This window comes from Haplochromis burtoni, unplaced genomic scaffold (assembly GCF_018398535.1).
Source record: "Haplochromis burtoni strain Fernald_Lab_line unplaced genomic scaffold, NCSU_Asbu1 Contig_226, whole genome shotgun sequence".
Classification (NCBI taxonomy): Eukaryota; Metazoa; Chordata; class Actinopteri; order Cichliformes; family Cichlidae; genus Haplochromis; species Haplochromis burtoni.
Window position 1 is genome coordinate 28,194 of NW_024582587.1, and position 24,048 is coordinate 52,241.

Genomic DNA, 24,048 nt, shown 5'->3' on the forward strand with positions numbered 1-24,048 from the left:
TTGCATTATAATGTTGCTTCATCCAGCCAGCCATTATAATCACACCAGCAGTAGCTGGGACACATTGTCTCATTGGAACAGGGATTAAGGGGCATCAACAGCAAAAACAATTGGAGATTCAGATGAACATGTATGCAGTTACAGAGTGTCATACTTCATCATTCTGTCTGATTAAAGGTAATCTTAACATTTTTAAGCCTTTTAATAAATTGGTTACTCTGTTAAAACCCTAGACGTCTTTTCACAGCTTGCATTGACTCAGCAGCAAAGCACAAGTGTAATTATTACCACAAATGACGATTCTTTAAGGTCTTTAAATACCTTTTTTTCATGACATTTATGAACCGTCAATGCAAGAAAAGCAGAGGTGTAACTGAACAGTGCCAACAGTGCTAGTTTAATTTGTGCACCTGATTACTTCTCCTGCTATGATGAGATAAAGCGTATGTTTCAGAAAAGGTAAACAGGTTTTACTGACTTTAATCTTTCCTCCTGATCATTTCCAGAACCACTTACCAGTCTACTGTAACTTTAAGTAATGCTAAATGCAGCGATGGTTTTCCAAATGTGTCTTGGGTAATCAGATGAAAACTGGACATCTGAGACACATCACCTTTTCTATGCCAGCGCCCAGCTGGGCCTGACTTTGTTACTCTCTAACACCTTGACTACATTTTTGCTGTGAATCTATGTAGAACATGCAACATAGCCTACACAACTGGCCAACACTGTTACCAGCATTCATACCTGTGTGGGCTAACTTGATGGTGATGTTAAATTTATAGTGAGGTGCAGGTCAGGTTACTGCAGAAGGTTTCAGAAGGGTTTATGGTTTTAAAATATTTGCAGTGTAATTGCAGATATGTTATACGTTTTCATAAGTATAAATTCACTAATAAGGCCACAGTCACATCTGCCTAGAGACAGGTCAGAAACTTTGTGGCAACCACTGGTCACTAAGGAAAAGTGTACATTTTGCAACTGGTTGGCAAGTGATTGCAGGAGGTTTCCGTTAGTGGCTGAAATTGGTCAGAAAAAGCAAAACAGTCTTCTTTGCTATTAGTTTGGTTTCTTGTAGGTAGCTGTGGTCACCAGTACTTTGCATGGAAGACGCCAGCTTGTATGAAAACACCAAAGTGGTATTGAGATTGAACTGTGTGAAGCAAACTGCAACCAGCTCACCTTGTGTTGGTGTGTGTGGCTGAGGTTTAAGTCCCTTACGCTAGAAGTTCAATGGCCCTGGCCACAGTAATTTTGTTAAGTGGAGGCTGGCAAGCAAAATGAAATGTTCCAAGAACCAATAAACTCTGCGAGCTGTTCCAGCAACACAAAGTCACATGAAACTTGTAGAAGTGGGGCAAGAACCAGAAAAAAGCACCATGTTGTGCAGAAGTGTCATATTTTCTGGTCACGTCCTTGATGAGGAGCCATCAGGACACATTAGGGTTGCAGAGTATGTTTGCACTTACACTTAATTTAATTTAGGCCACTTTTAGACACTTTTTAAAACTAACTCTAAAAAGGGTCTAAGTGGAGCACAGTCCTTATTAATACGATGGGTTACACCTATGCTTTTCCTGCCGTGAAATGAAATAAATAAAAAAACCTGCTGCAAACATTATCCAGAGGGGCACCATGGATTCCTTTTCTGTCTGGACATAACGATTTTTCACACACACACACACACACACATTATTTTCTGATGTAAGAATGCAGACGCATAGGGCAATCCTAGATTACATGATTTCACAAATTAGGCACATGAACACCTGAACCTCCTGGGATGACTTGTGGAAATTTTGACCTTGCGTTTGCAGAACTGGCTTCAGTGTCATTCCAAACAACATAAAATACATGATGTATTAAAATGACCCTGTTCATCAGTGTCAACGTATTTGTAGCAATGTTGTACATTGAGAGACAATGTTATGTTAATCACATTAGCCTTATACTCATCTCATTATAGTTTCATGGTCAATGTAGCATTTCATTAGTGATTGTGCACGGGAATTATAGAGCAGCAGAGTTATATAGAAAGGGCATTGCGTGTTTGTCTATTCAGTTGGAGCAGAAATGATGTGCTTCACATCCTTGAGTGCCAAATGCATAAAGTAGTAGCGGTGTTAAAAATGTACGCAGTATTTCTTGACTGAGTCACGTAGAGAGGTAATTATCAGCAACGCTATCCTAGCACACATGAATTATTTCAAAGAGAACAAAGGCTGATTCCTGTGTGTGTTTGCTGCATATGGAAACGGAGATGACTGCGATTCATAACTTCTTCTGCTGAGATGGATCGTGCATGAGCTGTGTTTTGTGAGCTGACTGAAGCTGTCTGTAATAGTGAGTGGTCAGAAGAAAGCCAGCCCGGACTTGGAGTGAATGGGTCTTTGTGGGACAGACACCTGCAGAGCTCTGCCTCCTGCTCCTGAAGTGATTAACATGCACCTCCAACCTCCCTGGCCTTCCAGCTCCACAGTCCCTCGGCCACCCATCCTGGCACTGATCTGTTGACTTGGCACCTGCTCTACATCACCCATCCAGCAAAGGCTATAACTCATGTCTTTGTCTGGGCTGAGTCAACACAGTGTGACTACAGAATTCTGTTAGGATCGTATCGATTACCTCTGTCAGGGGATTAAATTTAAAAGTTTTGTAAGGGTAATAAAGTGTAGCTTTGTTTCAACAGGACCTGGGCAAAACACATTTGACTGTCTAGAAAGAACTGGGTTGCTCTGAAGGGAACAGAGATATTAACACAGAGACGAGACATGGAGCTAAAAGAACCCTGAATAGAAATCTATCAGAGATTTCTGAAACCTAATGGGAAACATGTCAGCCAATCCGTTACTAAAGCATGAACACAGTAGAGGGTCACGATCGGGGTGTCTCTAACTTTGGGCTGTAGCTCAGCAGGTAGAGGAGGGCATCTACTGATTTGAAAGGTTGGTGGTTTAATCCTTGGCTGCTCCAGTTTGTATGCCAAATATCCTTGGGCAAGATACTAACCCCAAGTTGCTTTCTGATGCATCCATCGGTGTATGAATGTTAGATAGAAATCACTCAAGAATAGGAAAAATTGCTTGTATGAATGAGGCATGTTGTAAAAAGAGCTTTGAGTGCTATATAGGAATCAGTCCATTTATCACCCATGTGGTAACAGGCATGTCTCTCTCTTCATTATCATTATTGTAATGACAGAGGTTAGTGTACTTTTTCTTGCCTTTTGTATCCAGAACATAAATCAACGTGACATTTGTTCAGTACTCATGAGATGAGCTGTTGATTCTGTCAGAACTCTGGGTCAAAGCAGTAATGTTGTGAAATGTGCATGATTAATAATAAATAAACTTGCAGTGAAAAATCAGCTTTGTAAAGTCAAAAAACTTTTGAAGAATCTTTTGTTTGGATTTGGTTGGTGTTTCTACTCTCCTACTTCTCCTGTAGGGCTTCAGAATGGCTGCAAGGAGTCATTCAAAGATGGCAGCCAGTTACTTGGTTGGCTTTTAGAATGACTTTGGTCTGAAATAAAACAGAAACATCAAAATTCTCCTTCCTGTGGCTTTCTGTCAAGTGATTTGAGAAAGTGCAGCTACAAAAAAAATCAGCTCTGGGGACCTTTAGTGAAGTGACACTGTGAAAGTAGAGAGCAAATCCCCAGATATAATCAGATCCTTTTCTTCCACAAAGGTAATGCTTCATATGACCCGTATTGCTTAATATGCTGACCTTTTTGTAAAAAAATTGTTTTAAGTTAAATAAAATATAATCTTTCAACAAAAACACAGAGAAGGCACGATGTTGAAGTAATACTGGAGAATATAACTTGACTTTATGACGGTATTAATATTAGCAAGATGTAAAAAACATAGAATAAGGTCCTTCCTAATGCTGCAGTTGAACAGCTAATGTGCTTTTAAAGATTAGATAGTTATATATAGTGAATATTATTGCAGTGACAGTTATACTCAGTGAAAAAGTACCACGATAACTGAAAGAATTTCTTTAAAGTCTTTTAAGAGTCTCTTCACCTTCTCTGCCTCTCTGGGCCTTAGGTGGTTGGGAGAATGATAGGTAGATATTACCAACAACAACAGCCAGCTAGTTCTTTTCAGTTCTGACCTTTTCAATCCCAGCCTGTCGGATTGTTGTACACTATTAGCATGTTTTGCTCTGATTATTTAAATGAATTGCACCGTTTTTAGCTGAACCCAAAGGCTCACATATAATGAAAGCAGTCATAGAAGGTCAAAATTCAGACCATTTTAATTGTTAAAAGCTTTAAATGAGAATAACCCGAGACCATTTTGTTCTATACTTTAGAGAAAATAGAAACTAGATGTGCTGGAAACTTAGTGTGCCTATATCAGTGAATGCTATATTCAGTAGTGACTGTATGTTATCATAATGTCCTAAAGATGGTCTAGGATGGCATTCAGTCCCTAGACCCTTGGACCTACTGTCATTTGTCTCTCTTTAGGAGATCATTCATCATTAAGGTATAAGCTATGGCTAATAATAAAAAGCTAACATTAATGCTCAAGCTTGACAGTGAGTGATAGCTGTCCTGTTTATCTGTAACATTCATAGACTGTATTATTTTTAACAGGACAACACAATTGTTTGTGTCTAAAAAGTGTTATATTTCTCATAATCCCAGAGGTGAGAGAAGCAGCTACAGTAGCTAGACAGAAACAGCGAGTCTGCTTTACTAACTCTAGGTTAGCAGCAGCAAAAATAAGATGCTAAGTGATAAAAAAAAAAAACAACAACAACAATAAATGCAGGAAATAAACTGCAGCTGAAGATATTTGCATGAACCAGTATTGCTCTGTGCCTTTTACTTTAGTAAAAAAATGTTTGTCTTGAGTATCAAACATTTTTTCTGGGTATTGGTGTTGAACTTGAAATTCTATTATCGTGACAGCCCTAGTCTTTCTGCCACTGAGATCTGTACTGTTACAGATACCAAAAATATATTACTTTGCAGCTAATAAAGTAATTAACAGTATATATAAAACCACTTCATATGCTTTACGCAAACCACCATCAGTAATTTCAAAAATCAATAACTACTATACAAGAATCTGTTTTTGTACTTTTTTCTATTAAAAATGTTTTCATCCTGTTCCCAGTTGCTGAGTTTGAGTCATACTATAAAGTAGGATGTTTGTGTGGGTTTTTTTCAAGCTGATGTTGTGTCGTGTCCTTAAATGCCAGGTGTGGGTGCAGGCAGCTCTCTACTACCAGACATGGTGACGCTTCTGTGAAAATTGGTTTTAAATGAGATTTTTTGTTTGAATCTAACCAATTGTTGGGACCTCGGCTTGTTGTTATTGTAATATCCACAGGACTGTCCTCTAACATGCTGACTCGCTCATAATCCAGTCGCCTTTCTTACGCCCTCTCTGTTTTTCATCGGCACTGTATTAACTTAGAGCGATGATTAAATTCTTCTCCTCAATATTCTTAAAACCTTCCCCCCTTTCCACCTGCTCTCACGCTCTCTCAGTGGATTGAAATAGCTGTACATCTTTATATTCCCTCCCTAATGTGCTGTTTATCAGCTGGCTGCCAACTGAGACACTGACCAAATCAGTCTGTCTCCCATCGCTCTGTCTATCCTTACTCTGCGAACCAGCCACACCCCCCTACTCCACTCCCAGCCTTGGATCTCTGTGCCACAGGAGGATTAACTCCACCCTCTACATTCTGGCCTGCCTTGATTATGTCCAGGGATAAGAGCTGCTTAATTGTAATCACTGAAGCTGTCACTCAGGAGCACCGATCAGCCCAAACCACACACTGAAACCAAATATACAGTAGAAGACGGAAGGCAGCAGCCCTCCTCATGTTAGTCTTTATAACATGTTGGTTGTCAGTTAGAATTAACTCCTTGAAACATATGTTAACGAATTATGTACCCTTCACACTTCCAGTTATAGTGAGGAGTGGTTTAAAAAAAAAAAAGAAGTATATACCTTTATGTAAGTAAAATAGAGCGATTCTTAAATGTATTTAGCAGTTACAGCCAAATTAGAAATTTTAATAGTAAATCTCAATAGTCCCAGAATTACTCTCTAAAAACTACGATGGTCAGTTATTATATAGTGTCATAATTTGTTACTAAAAAAAATAAAAACCTAATAAATTGACTGCATCTGTAGTTGTACTTGAACCTTAATCTTTATTGCAACAGTTTGCAAAGGTATAGAACGCAAACATAGGACGCTCCAGTGTGAGCACAGGGGAACTCAGTCGGACAGCATGGGAAGTCAGTTGGGAACAACTGGAACATTCTGGAAGGTGGCCTGAAGGAAGGAGCACATTGAAACTGGAGACCTCATGCTGATGCACTGCTAGAAAAGCAGAAGTGGAGGTTTCCTGTATGTATGGCTAACAGAGCACACAGGCGAAGCCACTCAATTGGAGGACCCAGAGGATGAGCAAATAGGCAAGACCAGAAGTGAGGAAAAAGCTCCACTGCAGGCCTGGTAGGAGGCTGGCAACCAAGGCAGAACCCATCGGGAGGCCTGGCAGGAGTCCTGTGAGTAAGATGGAACTATGATGGAGATGGCTCAATGCTAGCGAGAGGAGCCCTTGGGAGGTTATTGGAAACATCAGGCCGAAATCCCACAGTCGCAGTAAAGGCATCAGGCAGCACGAGCCCTGGAGCAGACAAAGGTGTTAGTTGACTCAAGCAGAATTTATGGTGTAGCAGATGTGTCCATTTGCACTGATGTTGAACTGCACAAATTTGGTTGTGGAAAACTAACCAAAGATCAGAGAACAGCATAAAATGTGCAGCTGCAGTTTGGTTTCATGTCACTACAAGAATGTGGATTATATATTAAAACTTCTGTTTTCTACTTAAGTAAGAGTAGCCCACAGACCATATTTTTGTCATTACACAGTGGTGATGGCACAAAGCTACAACATGTAGAAAGACTGACCTGTGCATAGTACCAGAGCACAACCATGAAAAAGTCTGAGATGAAGATAAGTTGGCTCAGCAACAGGAAGAATGTTAGCTGGCTGGGGCACAGGCACAGATATTGATAGACTCTGGAACAGGGGAAGTGTTAGTTGACAAATGTTAGTGGAGACAAAAAACTAGGCAGCACTGTATTAAGAAAATGAGCTTGATGACTTGCTGAAAAGAAGCTGGAAGTAGCAAAGAAAATCACCACAAGAGCTGGAACAGGCTTGGAGTCGACGATGTGCCAGTCCAGGTCTATACTCTTAAACTGTGAGCCCTCTTCCAGTCTGTGTACAAAAAAGGGTGTAAGCTAATAATAGAGTTGTTTTTTTTTTCTTGAACAGACTATGACTAGAAAAGCCACATGGATAGAGGAAATCAATATAGCAATAGGACAAGAAGGGCATTTCTAAATAATGAAACAGAAGCATTGTCTGATGACACGCACACTTGCGTATCATCAGACAATGAGACATTAAGCACTGTCCTCTTAAATCACCAGTGACCGCTCAGATGACCAGTAACATTTTCCCCCAAGAATCAGATCTGATATTGGAAAAATAATAGTTAAGGAAAAAATAATAAAACAAAAAGACAGGAACAAATAAAAAAAATAATAATTCCAAAACCACAGCAAGTTGGAATAGCTGGGTCCATTTCCTTGCTGATGAGTCAAGAGAGTCTTTCCCAGGATGTAATATTGAACTGATAAACTGAAAACATATACAAAACACGTTCAAGACATGTTTTCTGGAATCTGCTGAGCTCAAGCTGCTTTGTGATGTCTCCTAAATGTATCCAACACTTTAGTCAATAGAAAAAATATACCAGTGATCATAAAAAGCAGTTGCAGTGAATGTGTTTAGCGATTTTATAGTTGCAAATCTTCAACCTTTCCTGCAGATTGTTTGTGGTTTGTCTTTATTTAATGTTTGCACCAGAGCTTAAATGTGTGAAGCAAAATTGTAAATTCAAGTGGGACAAGGTATCTGGGTAGTAGCTGTAAATTGCTTTATTAGGTAGCCTGTTCACAGAGACATCCTGGTGGAACTTGATGAGATAGCAGGTTAAAGCTCATTTCTATTTTCCTGCAGCATTTACAGTGAAAATACCAATATTCTTTGCATACTCCCACTATCTGTCTGTCACTATTTTGTCTAATGTGTCTACTGTTGTTGATTTTTGGGAAACCCTGTTGTCTTGAGCTTTCTACTATGTAAAGATGGAACCCTCAATAAATGAGACAGTTTGTCTCATTTATTGAAAAGCGATGCCTTTGTAAGAAACACTGGCAAAGATTTTATTGCAGTCGTGCAGTATTGTTGTAAACAGTCTAGCACATCAGATAGGCCATCTGGCATTTTAGTTATGTCAGAGCTGAGGTCAAATCTCACATGACCTGTCCTTGGCGGGCTATACTATCAGAGCCAATTACTATCCTTTTGGAATCCCCATTGAGTGCACTTTGTCCTACTTTTTTCCTCCACAGTGAGTGGATGCTACTAGAGCATGAATAATTTAGTTTCTTTAATATTGCATGTGCCCGTGTAACAGTTACAGGTTAATAGTTTAACTTTAGCTTGGCATGAAGAGTGGAAGCAGGAGGAAAACCTAGAAAGGATACCAGGACTTTTGACTTTATTTAAAAGAAACAGACAAAACCTAAAGAAAATGCCTCTTTAAGGTCATTGTCAGTCATAATACAGATCATCTGACCAGTCACTCCTTGCTGTCCCCATGTCGAGACTGAAACACCGAGGAGACCGAGCTTTCGCTGTTGTGGCCCCCAAACTATGGAACAAACTGCCCCTCCATATTAGGCTGGCCCCAACACTTGAAATGTTTAAATCACTTTTAAAAACACACTTTTTTTCAAAGGCCTTCTAGGAGTGTTATCAGAGCCAGTTTGTAGTCAGTTTTTAGTCAGCTGTTGGTCATTCTTAATCTTTTTACTTTGTTAATCTTATTCATTGTATATCTTATTGTTTATTCTACTCATGTTGATATATTTTTATCTTTTTCAATTATATATTTGTTTTGTTTATTGATTTCATTGTATGCTTAAAGTATGGTTTTAACTGCTATCTCTGTTTTATTATTGGAAAGCACTTTGGTCAACTTTGTTGTTTTTTTTAAAAGTGCTATATAAATAAAGTTGGATTGGATTGGATAATACTATAAAATATATATGACATACTATAAGTATATTAGACCTATAAAACAACATTACAATTGGGGGGAATTATACATTTGTATAAGGACAATTCAGAGTATAACAGAGTGTTATTTTTAAGATATGCATGCAGTGGATTTTTAAATAAAAACTAAACTAATATATTAGGGCAGAACTGTGCCACTCCCCCTGCTTTCAGTTTCTATTCTGATCAAAGCGGATCCTCGCTCTGTCTCCGAATTTAATGGAATGGTATAACACTGGTAGCAGTTTGACAGTTAACTAACTAATCAACTGCTCTATGACTTTAAGTTATTCAGTAAATGTCAGACACTATTTGCCATAATTGGTAGTTTCACTGTATTTAGATGAAAAATTGAAGTTCTCCCAAGTTTGAGGAACTGGACTTGAAAGGAAACACAAAAAAAGCCAGGAGCAGTTTTAGATTAGAGCCAGAACAACTTTATGGGTATAAATGCATGCTTTTATGTAAGAGCCTCATTAGAGTGTTAGATACATCAGGGTTTTTTTCTCCGACTCCATTGATATTTGCTCTCCTGCTGTGCTGAGCTAAACTATTTCATTTTCCTGAGCATTCACAGGATGTGTAATTGAGCCTTGGAAGGTAAGGTAGAATATGTTAATCAATTTTTAACTAAAAAAAATAAATCACAGCACAAATAACACAATTACAGCTAAATGAAGTAATGAAATCAACCTTACAGAGGATTGTAATAGTTTAATAATGCTGTATTTTCTAAGAGCTACAAAGACAACAATTAAATGGATCATTTTTTTGCCAAAATAATCTAAATACCCACTGAATATCTTCTAAATTTAATGATTTCTTAACCTGCACAGGCATAAATAATCTTTTAGCTTAGCTTAGCAGCTAGCTATCTTTACATCCAAGTCTCACAAATTACAATGTTGCATCAGTTTTGTAAAAATTTATAATTCCTTGGCCTGGAACAATGACTTTCTGCAATATGAGTTTGTCAGTTTGCTTTGGAAAAGTCTTTGATCCTCAACCTTTAGATATACATGCAGTGCTTTTAGGTACGTAGTCATGGTCTAGATCAGCGGTCCCCAACTCCCGGGCCATTTGGTACCGGGCCGCGAGAGTGAGACTCGGGTGTGAAATGTATGGTTTTCAGGGTTTTTATCGGTTTTCAGCGTTATTTTGTTATCGTTTTTATCGTTAACTCTGTTTTCCTGGGTCTTTTCACGTGTGTTATGAATAAATCTTCTTTTTTTCGGTACCGGTACTAGTTTTATTTTGTTGTATTTATCCGCGACACCTTAAAGGCCGGTCCGTGAAAATATTGTCGGGCACAAACCGGTCCGTGGCGCAAAAAAGGTTCGAGACCGCTGGTCTAGATGAAATTTTAACTGAGCAACAGAATGTGGAAGAAAGGTGATTTATGTGACTTTGAATGTGACTTGGTTGTTGGAGGTTCTGAATATTTCAGAAACTGGTGGTCTGGTGGGATTTTTCCATGTGCCGTCTTCAGGGTTTACAGAGACTGACCTGAAAAAGAGAAAATATCCAGCAGCAGTTCTCTGGGCGATGTCACAGGTCAGGGTAATGTCCATCCTGCTTTGAGCTGAGGGGAAAGCAACAGTATGCAGAACAGCATCTTTGAATCAGCAAAACATGTAACTTTGAATCAAAAAGTTACACCGGGTACCACTCCTGTCAGGAAAACCAGGAAACTGGGGCTACAATTCAAAAGGGCTCGTCAAATTTGTACAATAGAAAATTGGAAAAATGTTGCCTGATCTGATGAGTCTCGATATGTGCTGTAATATTCAAATGACAGGATTAGAATTTGGTGTGAACAACATGAAAGCATGGATCCATCTTGTCTTGTTTCAAAGGTTCGGGGTAGTGGATGTGGGGCTGGTGGTGTAAGAGTGTGGGGAATATTTTGTTGGCAAAATTCGTCCCTCCTAGGACTAAGTGAGCATCATAGAAATGCCACAGCCTGTCTGCGTGTTGTTGCTGACCCTGGTCTCTTTATGCTGACGCTAATCCCTTTATGACTACAATGTTTTCATCTTCTCATGGCTGCTTCCACAAGGATAATGCTCCATGTCACAAAGTTCAGATCATCTTAAACTGGTTTCTTGAACATGACAAGGAGTTCATTCTACTCAAATGGTCTCCAGAGTCACCAAATCTCAATCCATCCTTAGAACTTGATGAAACAAGAGATTTGCATGATGATGTGCAGCCAATTAATCTGCAGCAATCATGCTATTACTGTATGTCAATCTTAGAAGTAGTGTCATTATTAAAATGAAAGATATTAGCTCAGACATGGGAAATCAGATATATTATATACCCCTTTTAAGTGGCAGAAAACCACGCAGGGTGAAGGACAAAGCCAAAGTACATATAATAACATACTGTGAGCGGGATTTTACATTAGTTTGTACAATTGGCCTTGACATTTTAAATAAAAGTTTCAGCCCTACCCTTTCCTTTATACTATTAAAGGACTGAGTAATATGTGGAAGTAGAATACAAAAGTTCATTTTCTTTGTGTCCATTTTCACGCTTGTTACTGTGGCCAAGGAGCAACGTGACAGCAAATATATGCAGGGGTCATGTGAGATGGCCTCATGAAGAGGCTGTCAAATAAAGACAGGAAAATGTTTTTCTCTCCTACTTAAGAGCTGGCAGCAAATATAAAGGGACACTGTCAGAACATGAATGTGGTGCAGGAGATGCCAGCGTATTCATCAATGCCAGGCTTTATGTGTGGGAGGGTTTTTGATGTGCACGGCTCACGCTGCAGCGGTCTTCTGTGGACTGTGAAAGCCAGGAGCTTTGCCCAGCTGGGACTGAGTGATGGTGGATGCAAGCTGTCTTTCCTGCCTCCTACATTGGAATATTCTTCTAGGACTAGGGGAGAAATGACTGGAGCATGGAAAGTAAGAGTGTACCATCCCATGATAAGCCATTTTGGTGATTGGAAGAGACTTGTTCTGAGTTTGTGACAGCTTAATTGGGACCAATCTGAAGTACTTTTTGGGTGCTGGCTCATTAATAAAGCATATTTTGCCTCTTCCTATCCCTCCCTCTATTTGAAATGTAGATGTCTCAGATGTGGAGCTCTGTGTACCTTGGAGGAGCATTGCAAATGAGGGTCTGTGTGTCACCCAATGTTGTGGTTGTGATGAAATCAATTCTGGCTGCTGCAGAGCTTTGCAGCATAGAGGGCAGTGCTGCAGTGGCTATGAGTGCTCTTTCAGCCATGGAAACAGATGTACTGCAGTAATATACATGCTCGACACAATCACACACAAAGTAAAATAATCCTGCCAAGCCAACAAACCATATGAGACTATAGGACAGATCAAGCTCAGTCAGCACTAGAATTCACATAATGAGCCTAAATTCAGCGGCTGGTGATTCTCAAACAGAAAAGGCTTGCCTAAGCGTTTTTGTGTCCTACTTTGACAAGTGCGTAGAATAACTTGAAATGTCTTTTGTTGTTGCCTTGGTGTCTATTCAAACTTTTCTTCATCATATGTGAGAGGAACAGTAATCCTCTTATCCTGTTAGATTCCCCCCCCCTTCCAATCCACAACTCACACAGGCCCTGTCCGAGCTCCTGCTGTGTGAGTTTCTGTTTGTGTCTAGGTGTTACCTTTACTCTTTAAGGCAAGCCCACTGAAGTCATTCTGGCAGCCCCGCTATAGAGAGTCATGGAAGCCTGCAGGCACAGACATAGTATGAAATGCTGCGGATCGATCCGGGCAAGCCGAGTGTGCCTCTTCTTCATGCCTGTGTGGAAATCTGAGCCACAGTGATAGAGCTGTTCCTGCAGACATCCTCTTCTCCCATTTCATTTCTCCTTTGATAATGCTGCAGGCCTGTGGGTTGCTGCTTTTGGTAGGCTGATGGTTTGATGGGTGTTCACTCTGCAGCTCCAGCCTAGCTGCACAGACCTGGCACTAAGCCTAGGCTGGAGGAGGTCTATAGGGAAGAAGCAAGTGAAAGGAAGATGGGGGAGCAGAAATAGAGGGAAAGAGACAACTGGCATCACTAGAGCTCGGACTGATTTAATTATTCATAATATTTGCTGGGGGTAGTGTAGCATGTGTGTGCAAGTTAAGGGTTATAGAAAGAGTAAAGCTAGTGTTTGGGGAGGAAAAATGGTTCACTAATAATGATGAGAGAGGCAGTAAGCAGTCTCAGACTTCATGGTAATTGAACATTTTACCTTGGCAGATTTAGCACCATAATCTCCCTCCCCCAATTCAGTACAGTACCTATAAACCTTAACTGTGAATGAAATCCAGCATACAGTCAGCACTTCTATGTTGTTTTAACTAAATCTAAGCAAGAACTGTATTTTATTAGCCTTGCTTGTCATTAATTATTCAGGTCCAGTCAGCTAAAAGAACAGAAGCTTAAAGCACATATTGCACATATAATCCTGGCCAGCAGTGTTATATTCTATGACCTTCAGTCAGTAATTTGTTATTGAAACATATTAAGAAAAACATCCATTACAGAGTTAGGACCATAACTTTTAGAAAATGACACATTTTTTTCTTTACATTTTTTCCCTCTGTTAACCACTGCTGTGACTGTTGATGTGTGCCAATTAAAGATGTGCTTGATCTTTGATTCAAGAGGCTTAACAAAAGTATTGCACCTTCTGGGAATTGCACCCTGTTTTATACACAATCCCCCATTTTCAGAGGTTCAGAATTTAATTGGACAATTGACTGACAGGAAATTTCATGGCCCTTGTTATTCCATGACAAAATAAGTAGATAAAATGTCTGGAGCTGACTCCAATTTGCAATGTTAGGTTTTCAATGGAACTCTCAATATGAAGCCCAAAAGAGCTATTGATGCAAGTGAAGAAAGTCATCATTAAGCTGATAGTCCAAAATAAACCCATCAGAAAGATAGCAGAAACTTTAGGAGTGACCAAATCAATAATGGGGAACATTTTTAAAAAGACGGAATGCACTGGCTAGCTCAACAACACTGAAAGGCCTGAAAGACCACAGAAGACAACTGAACTGGATGATTCTAGCTGCAAAAGCATGCAGTTTCCTGTCTGCACGTTTTGGCACAGAGTGTACTCAGAGTTAGACCTTTCTTATATAAAGCAATGTAATCAGCATATGAACATTTAAGATGATAAATTTAAACCTCAACATGACTAAGAAAAACAGCTTCACAACAACACCCTACTCTAGAGAAGGTAGCCATATCATATTGTATAATCAGTCTACAATCAAAAGACACCTTCATGAGTGGAAATACAGAGATTTTACAACAAGGTGCAAACCACTGGTTACACTCAAGAACTGGATGTCCATAATAGAGCTTGTCAGAAAACATCTAAAAGAAACTGCTCATTTCTGGATGAAAAAACATCTTTGTAGAGGTGAAACTAAACTCAACTTGTACTAGAATGATTGGAAGATAAAAGTATGATGTAGGAGAGAAACAGTTCGTGATCCAAAGCACGCCAAATCATCTGTCAGACATGATTATAACATGATGATGTTTGGCTGTCACTGGAACTGGGCCACTAATGTTTTTTGATGATATGACTGCTGAAAGAAGTAGCAGGATAAATTCTGAAGTGTACAGAGCAACTCAAGAGTTTCTCAAGGCAGGGACAGGAATTTCTTCAATGACTAGGTCAGTCATCTGATCTCAATTCAGCAGACTATGTTTTCATTAGTGAAGACAAAACTGAATGCATAGACACCTAAAGCCCTGGGAAAGCGTCAGACACAAGGAAAGCATCAGCATTTCCTGATGTCTATGGATTCTAGACTTCAGTAAGTCACTAACCACAAAAACATTTGATCCAAGCACTGAAAACAAAACTCATACTTGCCTCTATAAATGGGACAGTGTGTATAGAACGGCATTAACTTCTACACAGTTCATGAAATACTTCTGTAAAACCTGTTAAAGCTTAAAGTTTGCACTTCAGTCACACCTTGACTGTTTTAGATGAATTCTGTGGACAGAATTGTTGACTTGTTGCAGTTACCTAGTTGCTTATAATCTTAGACGATTACCAAAAGCCTCGAAATAGAATACAAACAGAATATAAAGTTATTTCTGTAAGAAAGAAATACCATAAACGAATTTCTTTGGACCACTTTGACAAGCAGTAACCATAACACATATGTGCAACCCTAAAACTTCTTACCCTTGTGAGATGACTTGCTTTGAGCGAGTGTAAAGTGTCTGAGTCAAATAGCCAAAAGTGGGTTATCCACCACCATCACGTCATCTTAACAGACACACTAATTTATAGGAGAAATCTGTCAGTTACAAAGTAAAAATTTTGTATAGAAAACAAATATTTAGTCAAAGATGTTGTGACTTTACTAAAACTAACTGACTGCTGAACGAGCACAGGAGCCAGAATATTTCATTGACACTGAAGTGAAAATTGCCGTGTTAAACAAATTTTAATTTTTCTGAAAAGTGCTGATGCAATAAAGCTACCTTTTAAAAAGACATAATTGAAAAGCATTCCAAAGAGTCTTTAGCATCCATCAGCGAAAATAGCATCAAGAACAAATCCAGCATAATAGCATCACTGACAATATCTAATTAGCAGTAATATGAGCTCAACAATGCATAAACAGACATGTAGAAGAGACTTATGTGAATTCAAGCTAATATCGCAGTGCGTGCTTGGAGGGTTGATCATTGTTTTGTCATTGTTTTTCCATTTATTTTACCATAAGTGTGCACTCTTATTGGCGATAACGTCATCCAGCATTCTCAAACTGCTTTAAAAAGAAGCAGACCTGGTAACAGCATGTTAGTCTATGACCACATTTAAGGATCAGAGCCCTGACCTTCATGTTAGTGTTTTTCATATGCAGCACGAGGTATATATGATATATATTTCTGTGGAATATAATCGGATCACAGAAGCAGCCTGCTGGCTATAAAATCAAAACAAGTTGGAATACTGTTAAACACTTGATCCATTCAGATCATATCCATTGCAATAATATTATTAAATATTTATTATTTTCTCTAGCTATAGTCACTTTCTGACATTTTTATACAAAAATATTGATTTGAGGCACTAAAATGGTATTTTGTTAAGAATACCACACTAAATGTTTTTTAGGCTGTATTTCAACAAGCACTTGAATATAAGATTCATTCAGTATCGCTAAATGACTCATCCTTCATACACTGATATCAAAACACTATGTCACCCTGTCATAAACAACCCCCCACCCCCTTCACTTCACACAGATGCCAGAGCCATGAATGACAACGAGTAAAGGAAAGAGCAGAGGAGGGCTCTGAGGGAATGAGAGGGAGTGATGTGGGGTGGGGATGGATGCAGTGGATGATGGGATTGAATGGTAACTGATCCCTCGGTGTTGCCTGCATGGCACGGTAGAGGACGAAGTCATTTCCCACTGGGACCCATTTAGCCCAAAGAATTTGTTACAGTGAGTGATGTAACGGGCGTTGTTACAGGATTGTGTGTGTTAATTTATCTGTGAATGTGCACTGACACACTGTATGACATATGCCTGAGCTCTCCTTCTTAGACGAGGAGATCACTATGTGCAGGCTCGGCATGAATTAATTTACATTTGTAGCAGCATTCCTTCTCCTCTTCTCAGTCTCAGTGCTTATCATATTATGAGCGTGCATGGTATTTTATCTCCATATCTAGTTTTACACACTATGAGAAGCAAGCAAGATTTGTTTAAACCTGTCACTTAATACAGGCGACCATAGATTGGATCATGAGACATGTGCGTGAAATTAGGCTTTATAACCTGCACAGATTACATTACAGAACTCCCTTTCTCTTAGAAGATGATCGGTGGTGTGATGACAGGCATCTGAAACTAAAGATAAAAAAACAAACAAATTAGTAGTTGAAAGATTGTTTTTAGTATTACTGGAGTAGATCAAGTAGAGCAAACAATAGCATTTAATGTTGTTAAGCTGTTACTCGCACATATTGCCACTCAACTCTATAGTTCCCTCATCTCTATCAGTTCTAGTCTTTTAACTCATTTTTTGTTTAAGGAGAACCAGCCTCAGCTGACTGAGATTGGATTTCAGCTGATTGGTCATGACTGGTGATTGGCTAGTCAGCCTCACATTCATAAATCAGATTTTTGTGCAGTCAAAGACTAACGCAGCAGCTGTGATTAGTTATTTATTTGCATATGGATAATGCCTCCATGAAACAAAATGTAATATGTAAATGGCTTCTTCATAACTCTAACATAACAGTGAACAATGTGCCAGTGTAGCCCTCTGCTGTTTTCTGATTTTCATAGTAGCTTTAGCAATTTATGTATGAAGTCAGTCGTCCACGAAATCTTCTCTTTCTTTGTTTTTGATTTTTTGTTAATGCTCCGATTCCAACATGATCTGCTTTCCTCAGTTAACATTGTTTAATGCGCATTAAGCAGCCTGTCAGTCTGTTAAAGGAAATCAACATCAGTGCATTTGTTCACATTCACCAGGTAGATAAATAGTAGGGGTGCAACGATACGCGTATCGATATTGAACCGTTCGATACAGTGCTTTCGGTTCGGTACGCATATGTATCGAACAATTCAAAATTTTTAATTTACTTTATCAACTTTTCTTCTGACGATGCTGTCTGTGTTGAGCGCTCAGTGGATCTGTGTTCGACTACTCCGCCTAAGCTGCACTGTCGAGCGCAGATCCACTGAGCGCAGCGCAAGCTAGCAAGACAGAAGCTAAGCTCGTTGCAACATGGCAAATTGAACCTCCCCCACCCTCATTCAGATCTGGCCTTTGGAACTATTTTGGTCTTCATGTGAAGTATGACCCTTAAGGTAAGCGCATCATGGACAAAGGTAAAACAGTATGTCGGATGTGCCACGCAATGCTCAATTACATGGGTGGGAACTACTGCCTTAGCGCAGTTTGCTCGTTAAGGTGTTGACGCTGTCCAGCCCCATGCTCGGGGCGATCCGTGGCAGCTCGTTAAGGGAGATTTGCCGTGTTGTGGCGTTGACTTCATTTCAGATTAATGCTGACAGCACTAGTAGGAACATAATGAATATGACTGCACATTTACGCCGTCATCATCCTAGTGCAAAGACAAGTGGAAGCAGAAAACAACAAGCAGCATGCTACAAACTTTACCCGACTCATTTAGACAGCCGTTAGCACATGATTCTCCTTATGGGGACCTGATATGTTTAATGTGCTGCTGAGGATATAGCTCAGAAGAAGCGGATAGTATAGCTTTAATTTTGGAAAGAGCCATTTCTCTGTAATAAACTCTCTTTTCCAAAGATGAGTGATTTCTCCATCAGATAGATTTATTTTTTATTACTTTGTTGTTTCAGCAACTGCATATTTATAATTGTAATAAATGACAAATTAAAAAGGCATGAACATTTTTTTTGTATCGAAAAAATATCGAACCGTGACACCAAAGTATCGAACCGAACCGTGAATTCTGTGTATCGTTGCACCCCTAATAAATAGATATGATATATTTACAGACAGGCAGCACACTATGTAGCCAGTGGATTTCAGTTCTGATTGTGATAATGGATGGGGATTTGAGTGGAAGCATTGAAGCTTTTCATTTTGTTCAGTTACACCAGTGAAAACAATCATACATCAGTTGTCATCATCTTCATAAAAATCATTTTCTTTCATGAACAGTTTGAGTTGTATTTTTTAAATTGGCTGCTGTAGAATTAATTACTACTCTTTGGGACGTCAGTGAGAGTTGAATGACATCAAAAGAAATGTTATTTCTTCGGTGTGAGAGAAACTACTTGCACAGTCTTTTAGTGCTTTCAAATATTATTTGTCCCAAATAGTCTTCTTTTTTTTAAACAGTAATAACCAATTTTTCATGACATTTTAGATGTGTATAACTCTTTAAAGTCAAAGCTCTTTTTAAATAATTCCAAAAAATCTAATCTGGCTCAAGATTGAATTATGATGTTTTTCTGAAATAAAAAGAGTGCTTTTCATTTTTCTTCTTGAAGAAGTGCTATCTCAACCTAGATCTTCATTCCCGACCTTCAAATCTTTGCCAAACGCAGAGCCTTTATAACAAAAAACGAGGAGACTTATAATTTTCATGTGACTGCACCAGCAACCCTGTTTGACCTTGCTGACTGCATTAATTTAAGCTCCACAGCCCAAGTGTAATAATCCCAGCCCATATGTTAGGACCATATTCACTTCTACCGCAAACGTACACTTCACCCCATTACTATTAAACCCCCAGATGTTCCTTTGCCAGTCCGGTTTAATATGCAGAAAGAATCAGAAAATAATTAAACTCTGTGACAAGTGATATAACCCCAATTACCTCACTGGAGCTCTGGTAGCAGGGCAGACAAGAGGGCTGCAATTCGCTGTAAGCTTTGGGCACTGCAAATGTCAGGATCTGTGCAGAATCACAGCATGTTTTCCCTGATCAGGATTATGCACTGGGGCACACAAGGTGAAAAGCAGTACATTACCCGCACCCCCCTTAAATTTGCTCCTGCGCTGGTGTGCTTTGTCATTTTGGTTTGTTTGCCTTGTATTGTCCTGCTGAGATTATAGGAAGATGGTGCAGATTAGGTTAATACAGTGAAGTCAACTGGCTAAACAAGTTTCTAATCCTTTAGACTGTGAAGCGTTTCAGGCAATAACGGTCACAGCTCGAAATGCCCTCAGATAATCTCCTCTTGCAACACAATGCTGTAATGTTAATGTGTGATTTCCTTTTTTTTTACTGCACCAGCTAAACCAGCTTGTTTAAAAGTACATAGGATGTATACTACAGAGCTGCAGATTTAACTGGATGGCCACAGGCAAGATATATCTGAGTTCAGCTTGACACCAATTCCAAATGCCATGCCATCTTCTTGCATGTCTCTCCCCCTTTTTTGTAACTGCTCCCGCTGGGTCTGCAATCTGTGTTCAGCTGCTCGGGACAGCGTATGAATATTCTGAGCAGCTCTTTTGCATACAGAGCAAAGCACAACAAACCCTGTGAAAACATTCCCCTTAATCGTGACATTTGTTAAAAGATGCCAAGAGGCAGCCAGTTGTCAGAGCTCAACGCATATTGAGTTGACCCACATAGACGGTACAGTATTGCACGCCCATGTTTCACCTCCATCTAAGCACCCATTTCTCTGCCCGAATGATTGACAGGGCTTCAACATTGCAACTTGTGATGAAAAATCGCCCCCGCCATCCTCCCCCTCATCTCCTCCTCCTTCTTGTTCCATCCTAATCTGCTCTTATGGGCCTCAGCCTGTGGCGTCTTAAACCCCTCCATCTCCCAACAGCTGTTGAGGACAGGGAGGTATGGAGAGATTAAATGAGTCTTTGCAGCCCCCAGAAGGAATCCCACACGCCTCTGTGCCTCTAGCCCCTGCTAGTGTCTTTGATTTGCTGTGTTTTGCAACCTAGTCAAGGCCCATTGGGTGTAAGGGGCTCCTACACATGCCAACCTATATACAGACCTCTTTAGTTTCCATGATGGCTGTTGAGCTTAAAAATGTTGTTTAGGAAGCTGAAAAAGGCTCAGCTGCTTTCATAATACTGGAGGAAACCAGTGAATTGAGAGGTTCTTGCATGTGCTCCAGATAAGTAGGGTTCAGTCACTCTTTTTCACTACGTATTCTAGTGGTTATGAACCACCAATCTCTCACAGTTGTAGTGCCATTGGTGCTTGCATTTACTTTCTTACAAACACTGAATATAAAGTGCAATACATGGACTCAGTCTCAAATCTGCTCTGGTTGTAAGGAGGATCGGATATGACGACAAACCTCTGAGGAATTCCTGCCACCTTATATTAGCCATCTATAATTAATAGCCTGGAATGGCTCTGGATGATGCACAGCCAAATAAGTGAGCATGGATGCCCTGTGCTTCACCTTGCAATATAGGCAAACCCACCGAGCTGTTAAGGGAAGAGACAAAGTCACACTCTCTTTTCTCTTTTTTCACTGCCTTTTATCTCGGCACTTTGTTAAAACCAGTCCTGATGCTTCTCTGTACATAAATGCATCTACGCTTGAAACCTAGCTCTCCTCATGAGTCAAAATACGCTACTGCTTGATTCCACTGTGTGATCCATTTGGGACACGTCTTGGCTACAAGTGATTTACTTTAACTAACAATTCATATGCAACACTGTGCTCGGTTCTTGTGCAGAGCAAAGCCTCACTGGCACACGATGGAAGCTGAAGCAGTGCGTGTGAAATCTCGGGACTGCTGTAACCCTGGTAACGTTCAGAGGAAATTTGGAGGAAGGGAGGCAGATTATTCTCAGTGAGCATCCACTACGCTAATACAATGTGTCTCTCAAGTATGTCTAATTTTCACATTTGTTCTCTGAACAATCCTCCTCACTAAAACACTGCAAAACATGCACAGACTTCTGTTTAAGCACATGAATATCGGCTGTGCTATTTGCTATATATGCTATATATGCTATAGAATTATATAGAGTTGTTTCAAAGCACTTTAAGGTGTAAGGTTAGCAGAGATACCCTATAATCTGATGATTCTCTCTGAGCAAGCACTTGGTGAAAGTGGGCAGGTAGAAATCAGTCAAAACCAGCAGTCCCCAGCAGCCTGAGCCAACAGCAACAAAGCTAAGGGAGGATTCAGGGTCACCTGATCAAGCTCTAACTAAGCTTTATAAAAATGTTAACCCTTATCTTAAAAGTGGAGAGGCTGTCTTCCAAATCCAAAAAATGGGAGCTGATTCCATAGGAGAGGGGCCTCAACTCTTACAACTGTTAATAATAAGGGATTACAATAGTTCAGCCTGAGTATCGCCTGACTCCTCAGAATCAGCTGAATTTGTTTTTGTATGTTTAACTTTATACTATTTAATGAAGCCAGTCAAAATTGTACCTGTATACAAAGGAATGTGCTGTTTTAGACGGTGCTATTTTTAGTGGCAGCCATAACTGACCAGTGTAAACTTGTAGCACAGTTGTTTTTTTCACAGAGCTTAACTGTTTTTCTGCACTGAAAAATGTCATTTGGTTAACTGTACAGAAGAAGTTATGTGAGCTCAACAATTCCTCTCAAAAAACAAAAGCTGATTTGAAAGTGGAATATATTGACGTACCACTGTGTAATTCGGGGGCATTTAGCTTAAGATATTCACAGTATAGGGTTAAATTTTGTATGAGAAAAGAAACTGATAGATGGATGGAGAGATAGAGTACCTTCATACTAGTTGTTTAGTATCACTCTGAAACAGGGTATTCCTAAATTTCAGAGTATTACTAGTTGAGTTCCTCCATCCATTCTCTTCCGCTTATCCTTTTAACGGTCGCGGGGGGGTGGAGCCTATCCCAACTGTCTTAGGGCTAGAGGCAGGGTACACCCTGGACAGGTCGCCAGTCTGTCGCAAGGCTAACACATAGAGACAGACAACTATTCACACTCACATTCACACCTATGGGCAATTTAGAGTTACCAATTAACCTAACCCACTAACTGCATGCCTTTGGACTGTGAGAGGGAGCTGGAGTACCTGGCGAGAACCTATGTACACAGTCCTGCTCAATTAATATATGGCTGAACTTTGTAAAATAATTTCTTTCATAAAAGTAGCGATCTTTCAACAAAGTGTAAAGTTTTAGAGTATTCCACAACATTTTGCCTTGTAGCCAAGGGGATTTTCTTTGTCTAGACAATTAGGAGGTGAGGCTGCATTCATCTGTGTGCACTCTTGACATTATATCCTCAAAGTTACACAAACCCTCGACCTGGAGGCACTTTTGATTTTCTGCATGGTCTGTCTACATCAGTCCTCGGAGCCCCATTCTCCTGAGCAATCACGACCATTATTACAGTGAGTGCAAAAATGCATTAGCTTTTCCTAGGAGCTACTAAGCCGATGCCCATCTGCTGCTAGAAGGGATTAATTAAATGATGCTGCCTGGCCTATTACCTTGTTAAACCTTTTTGTGATCTATTTGGCAAGGATATTTTTCTGTGAATCACAATGATGCTGCACGTTGCATTCAGTTGAAAACTCATTTAACTTGGGCTTGACTAGGCATAAGAGTACAGGGTGCATAAGTAACCATTACCACTGGATCTGGAGCACGAGTCATAATAGGCAGCCATTTATAATAATTTTCCATTATGACAGAGAACTTATAGAAGTAACAGCCGTTTTCATATTTGGCTGTATTACATGCTCTCTGCGTGCTCTGTGCTCTCTTCTAACAGACTCTGAGTACTACAGTATAATCAGTCATCATTATGGCAGCAGCCATGTTCTGCCAAGACTCACTGTAAGATTACATTATCTCAACACTGGTGCATGTTTACAACTCGATAGATGTTATTTAGCAAATTTAAGTCGAGTTCTGCTTTAAGAAAATTGCTTTAGGATTTAAAACTTTATGTTGGATGAATTTGTTTCCTTTGGTCACTTTATGATTCTTGTTTTTTACAGCCTATGGTTTACATGCTACAAGAAAAGTATCACATATAGCATCTATACTCTGGAGTTAAAGTGGTGCAGAACACTGCAGGCCTTGGTACTTTAGCATTTGGCTAGCGCTATAGAAGAGGAGCTGGCATAAAGCTAGTTTTTTTGTTTGTTTGTTTTTTTTTTTAATTTCAAAGACAACATTTTTACAACATTTTTATTAGATCAACAAACCTTAGCAAACACACAGCCTGTTTGTGTGCAGTTTGTCGCACAGTGTGCTCCTAGCTAAAGATCCAGCTGCTGGATTTCCAGTGAGAGAAAGTGAGATAAGTTCACTCAAAGATGGAAGAAGATATAAGAAAGACAAGAGAGGGGAGGAAGAAGTAAGGTTAGATTTAAAGGGCTGCTCAGTGACACTTGATAAACTGCAAATTTAA

The 24,048-nt window shown here is 39.6% G+C and overlaps 1 protein-coding gene across 12 annotated transcripts in view; it reads left to right on the forward strand.

Annotated features, from left to right (window-relative positions):
* Positions 1–24,048, forward strand: part of arvcfb (ARVCF delta catenin family member b) — a 250,929-nt gene that overhangs the window by 5,104 nt on the left and 221,777 nt on the right. The window contains exon 1 of one of the 12 annotated variants that reach the window (XM_005936881.3): positions 10,423–12,092. The exons of the other annotated variants lie outside the window; for them this stretch is intronic. The gene's annotated coding sequence lies outside the window, so the exon portion shown is untranslated. Of the gene's footprint in view, positions 1–10,422; positions 12,093–24,048 lie in introns of those variants that run through there. 12 annotated transcript variants of the gene reach the window in all.